Source organism: Dioscorea cayenensis, chromosome 17, assembly GCF_009730915.1.
Source record: "Dioscorea cayenensis subsp. rotundata cultivar TDr96_F1 chromosome 17, TDr96_F1_v2_PseudoChromosome.rev07_lg8_w22 25.fasta, whole genome shotgun sequence".
Taxonomy (NCBI): domain Eukaryota; kingdom Viridiplantae; phylum Streptophyta; class Magnoliopsida; order Dioscoreales; family Dioscoreaceae; genus Dioscorea; species Dioscorea cayenensis.
The window spans coordinates 17077108-17086358 of NC_052487.1; positions in this window are offsets into that span (position 1 = coordinate 17077108).

Below are 9251 nucleotides of genomic sequence, written 5' to 3' on the forward strand. Positions count from 1 at the left end.
TACAAATAGATGGTTCCATGAGTATATATATATATATATATATATATATATATATATATATATATATATATATATATATATATATATATCTTTTGAGGCCATGAACTAGAGATATTCAAGGGGCACAAGAGTTTTTCAGCATAGAAGTAGATGTGGTTTCATGTATGTATAAATACTTAGTTTCATGCAAGGATAATCCATAACTCAATCAAAAAGGGTGCAGCTTCTTCAAGAAAACATGAGCATAGACATTCACAGACACACAAGAGTATAAACTATCTACTAAACAACATGTAACTAGACCAAGGTGGCAGGAAAAAGGCTTCAAGTTCCATGGAGTAGAATGATAATAACAAGCTCTAAGGATCAAAAGGGTTGCATGAGTACAACCACATGTAACTAGAAGCTTCTAAACATGTATCTCACTAGAAATTAACCTACAAACATGCTTAAGATTTCATATTTAACAAGCTTCTCACATTACTCAAACATCAAGCTCTACCACCACCAAGTGAGTAAGAGAACCTACTTAGCCTTCATGGAAGCACCGGCGGTTCGTTGCTCCTCTTCGCCTCGCCTCCAGACGTCAAGAATTTTGATAGAAACCCGAACTCCGGCAATGGACAACACTCTTCCTCAACCTTCCAAAGAGAGCAAGATGGAGTGGGAGAAAGGAGAAAAAAGAATAGAGATGGAGGAATGAAGGAGGATAATGGTCATGGGAGGGATAAAGTTTCGGCCAAGTGGGAGGCAAGGATGGGATGGAACTGAAATTTCCTCAGCGAATCCATCATCCCAGCTAACATCCACAACAAGGAGATAAGGAGATGAAGTTTAAGTGCAACCACTAGCTTAGCATACTAATCCAGGTTTTAAGAGTTGGCTGGGGCCTACACCAACTATCAACATCTAGCACTGATTTCTTTGGCAACTTCACCACTACCCTCAATCGGTGATCCAACCCCAACGTATTATTTAAACCATGCATTCTCAACATTACCCTGGATGGATGATCTAAACCAGTAGTATCATTTGGTATCATAGAAACTCAAATTCTTCACAATCTTGAAAGGGGGTAGTAATTTGAGAAAGACCTATCGCTATGTGTATATATATATATATATATATTCTCCCGAAATGTCCTTAACCACAACACCAAAATAGATCTTTAATGGCGATTATTTTAGTTTTTAGCGGTGTTTAAAAGCTGCGCAAAATATAGAAATGGTGTTTTCAAAAAAAGGGTAGCATAAATGTCGACAAAGATCATGTCGGGGGTGTTCCAGCCATTTACGGTGTTTTCTGACAAATACCGCGAATTCAGCAGTGTTTATCTACAAACGCCACTATTTTAACGACATTTTTTATGACTTTTAGCTGCATTTGTTAATAAAAAATGTAATAAATTATTTTTATACAACATTTTTGCTAATTGTATAAAATATACATTGAATTTTACACATGTTATTAACAAGTTGCCATGTCCAAACCATAGGTTAGCCTTTCATTTTTGACAAGTGTGTTTTAACTTGTATGAAGCCTCTATTTTTGACATGCATGAAGCCACAATTTTTGACATCCATGTATGAATGCATAGACTTTTGGTTGCACCATTTTGCCTATAAATAGATGGCCTATGGTCATGTTAAGATGAACACACAACCAAAAAAACACCAAGAGTACTTCTTGGATGAATGGATGTTTTAGGGTTTTAGTTGGGAGGTATCGAGTGAAATCTCTACTTGTAAATCTATAATTTCTATAGTGGAATATTTCTCTTCCTTCCCCATGGACTTAGGCATCAAAAAGCTGAACCTCGTAATTTCGGTGTCTTCTTCTTTTATTTTCCCTACTTTAGTGCTGCTACCATCTATCAATCCCAACAAATTAGTGTCAGAGTAGGTTCTATTTCTGGGTGAATATATCTACTTGTCGTATTGTTGCGCATAACGATTGAAACATGAGAGGTGAGATGTCAGTAGTCCCGAGCGTAGCTAACGTGTGTGTAAGGGACTAACCACTAAATTCACAGACTTTGTGAAGGCATGAATGCTTGGATGCAGCGAATGAAATAAAAGGGTCATTAACACTAATATATTAGGATTATCCTATTGTATTAGGATTATTATGTCATCAATTATGATTATGATAGTTTCAGTTGTAATATTTGGATTTTATGTGTAGTGGGAATCATGCTGTGGAGTAGCTGGCAATTGTGCACATCAGATATGCTTGTCGTGAAGCTTAGATGTCAATGGTCTGTTGAATTGTCTACATAAAAGACAATGGAATGAAAGGATGGGAGGCATCCATCTAGTAATCAACTCAATTACTCGCTAAACTTCTTCCTCTTCTTCTCTCTTTTCCTCTCTTTTTCTTTGCCATTCTTCCATTTCTGTGTTACCATCCCTGCTGCTCCAACATTCAAGCATGCAAAGCACGTATGCTCTAGTGGTTTGCTACTAAACATAGATCCTTCACATCGAGAAAATAAGTTAGATTTTTATTCAACCAAATATCTTTTGTGTTGGAAGCAATGACAACTACAAGATTTGATATTGAGAAATTTGAGTACTTAACACAAACTTCACTTTATGGAAGATCAAGATGCATGCCATTTTGATTCAAAATGGACTAGAAAAAGCTTTGTTGGGGAAAAATAATATGTTAGACTCAATAAGTGAAGACAAGAAGTATGAGTTGATTTCAAAGGCAATGTCAATGATCCAGTTATATCTATCAAATGAAGTTCTTTAAGAAGTCATCATAGAAGATTCTGCTGCTGGTTTATGGTCAAAGTTGGAATCTCTCTATATAACTAAGGCTTTAACTGAAAAGATATATCACTTGACTCGATATTACTCATTTTAGATGCAAGAAGGTACTTCTATCAAACCCGAACCTAATGAATATACATCCATTCTAGTTAATTTAGAAAATGTGGGTTCTAAAATTGAAGATGAAGATGCTGCTATGAAATTATTATGTTCATTACCATTGTCATATAGATATTTTTAAAATGCATTATTATATGGGAAAGATGATCTGTCCTTGTCAGAGGTCAAGACAACTTTGCTTTCTAAAATTATAATTGATAAAGAAATACTTGGAGACAAAAATAATAATTTGGCTGAAGGTCTTATTACTAAAGGAAAACCAAAAGAAAGTGGTTCAAGCAAGTTAATAAATCTAGATCAAAATCTAGATATAGAAACTTTGATTTAGCAATTATTGTACGTAAAAGGGCATATTAAAGCTGATTGTTACAAATTAAAAAATAAAGAAGAAAGAAAAGCAAAGTTCTCCAAAGCAAGTGTTGCTGAAAATTAGTCGACATATGAAGTTCTTTCGGTCACTAACATTGATCAAATGCGCATTTAGCAATGAGTGGATCTATGGATATAGTTGCTCTTCTCCTCATATGAGTCCCAACGAGGATTGGTTATCCACATATGAAGCTACAGTGTGGAGTCGCTTTTTGATGGGCAACAATCACGCCTACAAAGTTGTACTGCATTGGATCAATCCATATCAAAATGCATGGTGGGATCATCAAAACATTAACTAATGTTCGTCTATGTTCCCGACTTCGAGAAAAATCTCATTTCAATAGGCATCCTTGATGTTAGTGGGTTCAAATACATAGGCTGAAAGCGGAGTAATGAAAAGGTTATGAAAAGGTGCTCTTATTGTGATGAAGGCTCAAAAATTTGAAAGCCTTTATGTCTTAGAAGGTACGATAGCTACAGGTATTACTACTGCATCCACATAAATACCGGAGTCTAATTGTGATTAAAATTATTGCTTTTAGTGATAACTTTTGGTTGTCACTAAAAATATAATTTGTTGTAGTGTAATGTCATTAAACTGGGCATATAAGGTTAGGTCACATGAGTGAAAAAAGCCTAACCTTATTAAGTAAGAGACCCTTTTATGCGCCATGGCACGGAGAGTACGGAGTTCTACGAACATTGTGTGTTTGCAAATAAAAAGCTTGTAAAGCTTTAATCTCGGCACTCATAAAACCAAATTAAGGTACTCTTGACTACACCCATTCAGGCCTTTGCGCTATTAAAAGTTTCTTCAAAAGGAGGTGCTAGCTACTTGCTTACCTTTATTGATGATTATTCAAGGAAGGTTTGGGTTTATTTTGAAGCACAAGAACCATGCTTTTCCCACATTTAAAGAAGTGGAAAACAATGATAAAAAGCAAGCGAGAGGCATATCAAGTGTCTCATAACGTGACAATGGCTTGGAGTTCCGCGAATAGTGAGTTTGATGAGTTTTACTGATGAAGGAATTGTGAGACATCACACTATTCGAAACACACCTCAACAAAATGGAGTTGCTGAGTGTATGAATCGAACCCTTATTGAGAGAGCTTAGTGTATGCTTTCAAATGTTGTACCGCTAAAATATGAGGCGTGAAAGGCTGACTTATGTGGCTTTGCTATTTGGTGAACCGATCTCCATCGATCAGCTTAAATTCAAAACTCGAGGAGAAATGTGCGGTAAGTCTGGCTGACTACTCAAATTTAAAGATTTTTGGGTGCCACGGATATATGCATGTAAATGATGGAAAATTAGAGCCCATATCCAAGAGTATGTCTTTCTTGGATATCCATCGGAGAGGCTATAAATTATGAATGTCTTGATCCAACATCTCCCCAAATTCATAATCAGATGAGATGTTATAATGCAAAGTTTTTATGCTTAAATAGGAGTTCTCTATACAACATAATCAAGATAAGTGAGGATGATGACGATCAGCGCCGAGCCTAAATATCACGATCAGCTACTTTCAAAGCACAAGTCACCATCTACAATGTGAGGCGTGAACCAGAGCATCTGGTCTTTACTTCATGATTCGTAAACAAGTTAGCTGGGCGAAATCAGATGGTGGCGACCATCCTCTATCGCCTCTAGATCAAGGAAGGAGAAAATGACAAGTACCTTCTAAATTTGGAAAGTAATTAGTGGAGATTGGCTGCTTATATAGCTCGATATGGCGACCGGTGACATAAATAATACTAGAGCCATCATCATCATATCTCGAGAAGTCATTTTAGTGCTAATTTCATGTAAATGGTTAATAGCCATGGAAGAAAAGATGGAGTCTCGTGCCAAGAATTACACTTGAACTTGTCAAACCACCAACAGAAAGCTATTGGTTGTAAGTGGGTCTCTCAAGATAAAAAGAAGGCACAACAAGCACTGAAAAGCAGGAATATAAAAGCAGGACGCGATGCAAAGGACACAAAATGCAAAACTGAGGTATAGATTTCATCGATGTTTTCACATGTTGTAAAACATAGTTCTATTCATGTTTTACTCATTGATGGCCATGAATGGTCGGAGTTGAGACAATTAGATGTTAAAGCGCGACTCCTACATAGCAGGTGGCGAGCTTGAAGAGAAGTATCCACATGTAACAAATAGAGTTTCAAGCTGAAAAGCAAAAGAAGATCATGTTTGCTTCTTGAAGAAATCCTTATATAATGACCTTAAAAGCAGGTCTCCAAGGTGATGGTACAAAAGTATTTGGATTCATTCATGATAATTTAACAAGTTTGTGAAAGAAGCAACTCGATAGTTGTGTTTATAATAGAAAGATAGCGATGGGTCATTTATATACTTATTGTTGTATGGATGACATGTTAATTCATTCTTTGCAAAGAATATTTCGAAATTGAGAAGTTGAAGGCTCAACCAAGTCAAAATTTGAAATAGAAGATCTTGGGCGACGAAAAATTCTTGGAATGGAAATTCTAAGATATAGGAAACATTACTTCTTACTCAGAACTATGTTGAGAAAAATCCTACAAGCGCTTTTAACATGAAAAGAAGCTAAAAAGCTGTGAGTACTCCTATTGTTGCTCATTTTAAGCTTTCAATAGTACTATCACCTCAAACAGATGAAGAAAGAAACTACATGGAGGAAGCTCTATACTCGGTCACGATAGGCGATCTCATGTATACCATGATATGTACTCGACCGATATTTCACATGCATTTAGTGTTGCTCGATCGATACATGGCAAATCAAGTAAAACTCATTGGCAAGCATTAAAATGGATTTTAAGATATTTAAGAGTTACTATTGATACATGACTGGAGTTTTGCAGTGGTAGTAGTAAATTAGTTGGTTATGGTGACTCAAACTCCGGGGGAGATCTCGATGAAAAAGAAGGTCTTTGGTGGTTTTGTTTTTACATTAGGAAAGCGATTATCATCAGTTTGAAATCAACTTTACCATCTGACCGCATTATCTACCTCGCGGAATTTATGGTGGTGGTTGAAGTTGTTAAAAGGCTATTTTGGCTATGTTGCTTGTCAATGAGCTCATGTTAGATCATCGAGCTTTTCTTCTATGATAGCTAAAGTGTAATACATTTGACCAAAGATGAAATGTTTCATGGGAAGATAAAACATATTGATGTCAGGTATTATTTCATTTGTGAAATTATCATTGAAGGCTAAGTAAAGAGATTGGAACTGCAAATAATTATGCTAATATGTTAACTGAAGCCTCTACCACAAGCTAAGTTCAATCATCTTTGAACTTAATTGGCATACTCGACGCTCTGACAATCCTTGGGGTTATTTAAAGGAAAGAGGGCATCAGCAAGTTTCAAATATGCAAAATTCAAGACAAGGTGGAGATTTGCTGCGACGTGTAAAATATGCCTTGAATTTTACATGTTATTAACATGAGTTGCGTGCCTAAACCCTAGGTTAGCCCTTCACTTTTGACAAGTGTGTTTTAACTTGTATGAAGCCTCTATATGCTTTGACATACATGGAGCCACAATTTTGACATCCATGTGGATGCATGGACTTTTGTTTGCTCCATTTTTCTTGTAAATACATGACCTTTGGTCATGCTAAGATGACTCTACATAAACCACAAAACACCAAGAGGTGCTTCTTGGATGAATGGGTGTTTTTAGGTTTCAGATTGAGTATTGAGTGAGCTCTCTACTTGTAAATGTACCAATTTCTATAGTGGAATATTTTTCCTTAGGTCCCCGTGGACTAGGCGTAAATAGTGAACCATGTAATTTTCAGAGTTGTCTTCTTCTTTTTATTTTCCTCACTTTAGTCTTTCACTATCATTGATCCAACAAATTGGTATCGAGAAGCCGGGGTTTGGGTTTTGGGTGAGACATATCTGCTTCGTATGCTTTTGTGGTTCTTCCAAGTGCTTAAACATGTATTCTCCACATCGAAAATAAGTTAATATTATTCATCCAAAAGTTTGTGTGTAAGCAATGACAACTATAAGATTTGATATTGAGAAATTTGATGCAACAAAAACTTCACTTTATGGAAGATCAAGATCGTCATATTTTGATTCAAAATGGATTTGAAAAAGCTTTGTTAGTTTCGAAAGAATTTTATTTCTAATCTGGTTTCTAAATTATGTATGATTAGAAATGTCAGTTGTTTCTAAGCGTGATTTTGTTGTCACGTACGTGGGTGGGAGAGCGGACATCGACACTCTTTGATTATATATATAATTCTTGTACTCATTATCTCCATAATACTTAAGATAAATTAAATAAAAATAATCAAATTATTGTATTAAATAAAAATGATATTAAACGATAATAATAAATGATATAGCCAGCCAAACTTAGATCATCATGAAATTATATATTTTTAGGTATATTGAATTTTATCTAAACATAATTATAAATTTTTTGGGATATTAATATAAATAATATTAACAATAATAAATAAAAATAAAACCCTAAGAAAGATGCAACCCCTTTCAATCAATAGCGCCTCAATGAAATTCAACTTTAGGTTAGGTCGCGCGACCTATGAGTTTTTTTTCTCTTTATTTAATCTCTTTCAATTTAATGTTTTATCTTTCATTGTTGGGATTTATCATGCTTGTTTTTGTGTTAGTTTGATATTTGTTATGAAAAAATATTGGATATCTTGGATAATTATTGGATATTTGTTAAATAATTGTTGGGATGTTTGTTTGATTATTATATTTATTGAATTTGTTATGCAAAATTTGTTGTGAAATCATTGTGAAAAATTATTAGATATTTGGTAGATTAATTGTTGTAAAAAACTTGATTTTTAATTATTTGTTAAACAAATGTTGTATTAAATAATTAAAATAGATTGTGAGTTTGAGTTAAATTTTCTTTTAATTGCATAACTTGTTGCTATGTTCATAATTTTGAATTGAATTAATTATTAATTATGAGATATGATCATTTTATAGGAAAGATTTCTAACATATATGGTATTTCAGGGATGGAGGATTTATGACAAATTATAACTCCAAAATCCAAATTTTAAAGTCAAAATAAAATTTTAAATATCATTCCATACAACTCATTCTACACCCATATTTCGAATCTGAGTCGAGCTTTTGATTTAAAATTATTTGTTTAAAAATAAATAATGTAACAATGATCTAAATCGGCAAATGGATTGTAAGAAGTCCTCGAGGCAGGTTTTGATTCATTTTGCCTCCTTAACCTTAGTTCATTAGGCATTTGGTACATTATTTGTAAGTTTATATTATTAAAAAAGTGGGAAAAAAAATTATCTAGCTTAAGAGTTTAATATTGATAGAAATATAAAAGAATAGAACAAATAAAAAATAATAGAAAGAGAAAAATTATGTGAAGGACCTATTTATATCTATCTTACAATAATATAATAGGATGACAAATCAATCACCATAATCAAATTTAATTAAGACTTTTTAATATAGACCAAATCAATTAAGTAAGCCTTAACATAGATCTAATTAATTAAGATCTTTTACTTGAACACCAATGCAAGCTATATAGCCCCCATCTTCAACTTTAAACCTATATAAAATAACAACTAAAATAAATAACTACACTAATATATCTAAATCCGAACCAGTGCAAACACACACAAGATAGAACAAGAACAAAGTGCGCTTGGTGAGTAAAGTATGATGATGATCATCATCATAACGACAATACAACCCTCACATAAAAACCAAACATATAATACCACAAAATACGGAAAATGAAACCCACAAACAAGAGGCCAAATGCGCTTGGTGAGGAAATAGTGTGAAGCAAACACAAACAGATATGTATCATGATGATCAAAGAAAGATTATGATGACAAAAGGGCCCAGCCCTCATAATAATAATAAAGAGAAGATGAGTGAGTGTGTTTCAAAAGCCTGAGGATGTACGAAAGAAAGGATGGAAAGGACCCCAGCCTAAGCTGAGAGAGCACTA